Source organism: Lipotes vexillifer, unplaced genomic scaffold (assembly GCF_000442215.2).
Source record: "Lipotes vexillifer unplaced genomic scaffold, Lipotes_vexillifer_v1.1 scaffold820, whole genome shotgun sequence".
NCBI lineage: Eukaryota > Metazoa > Chordata > Mammalia > Artiodactyla > Lipotidae > Lipotes > Lipotes vexillifer.
In genome coordinates, this window is record NW_006790074.1 from 230,165 (window position 1) to 231,282 (window position 1,118).

The following is a 1,118-nucleotide window of genomic DNA, read 5'->3' on the forward strand; positions in this document are numbered from 1 at the left end:
AGAGTGAAGGAATGGGACTTTGAAACTGTACTTATAAATGCATCAGTAACGTTTTATTTATAAAAAAAAAAGTGAAGTTAACATTTATTAGTCCCAAGTGTTTAGCATGTTTGAAATATTTCTTTTAAATGAGTCATGGGATAATTAAACAGATTTTAGACTTCCTATAAGTTAAACTCAGTCCCTAAAGCAGGGTTTCTCAACCACAGCACTATTGACATTTAGGGTCAGATAATTCTTTGTTGCGGGGCGCTGTCCTGGGCATGGCAGGATGTTTAGCAGCATCCCTGGCCTCTACCCATTTAGGTGCCAGAAGCACCACCCTCTCTCCCTGTAGATGTGACATCCAAACATGTCTCCAGATGCTGCCAAATGACCTTGGGAGCAAAATCTCCCTTGGAAAACCACTGTCCTAAAGCAAAACTACCTACAGAACCTCACCAGCCTGTTAGCCAGGTACTGTAACCATCTGTTGGTGTCAACAGCAACAAGTGTGGCCTTGATTCAGTTTTCCTCTTAACTTTCTACTCAAGACTGTATAATTTGTGAATGAGAAATAGTAAAAGGACTCTTCAACCACTACTGGGAGGGCAAGCTTCTTTCCTTCCACAGTGACCAAACGGGGACAATTCCCCTTTATCCTTCCAATGGCATATGATACCTCAGTGAATGAACTTGGAGGAAAAGGTATCCCTCTAGGGCAGGGCTTCCCAGGCTTTAACGAGCATGTGAATTACCTGGAGCTCTTGCTAAAGTGCAGATTCTGATGCAGCAGGTCTGCAGTTGGGCCCAAGATTCTGCATTTCTAACAAGCGCCCACATAATAGCAATGCTGCTGGTCCCCAGACTACACTGGATGGCAAGGCTCTTCAATAGAATAGACAGATTGGGGTGGGGGGTAGATTTTACAGTGTGTGTGTATATGTGTGTGTGTGTGTTTGTGTGTGTATCTGCCTGTCTGGTAGAAAATTTAGAGGAAAACTATATAAGTGTGTGTGTGTGTGTGTGTGTGTGCACGCGTGCACGCGCCCTCCTCACACCCTAACTTGGATACACATTTAAAATTTTCTAGGACATTCACCTAATTAAAGTCAGCAGCCAATGATTTTAATTCCTGC

At 43.2% G+C, this 1,118-nt stretch overlaps 1 protein-coding gene across 1 annotated transcript in view; it reads right to left on the reverse strand.

The window, feature by feature from the left end:
- The window catches only part of TRAK1 (trafficking kinesin protein 1), a 98,782-nt gene that overhangs the window by 64,793 nt on the left and 32,871 nt on the right, over positions 1-1,118 (reverse strand). The window lies entirely within an intron of this gene.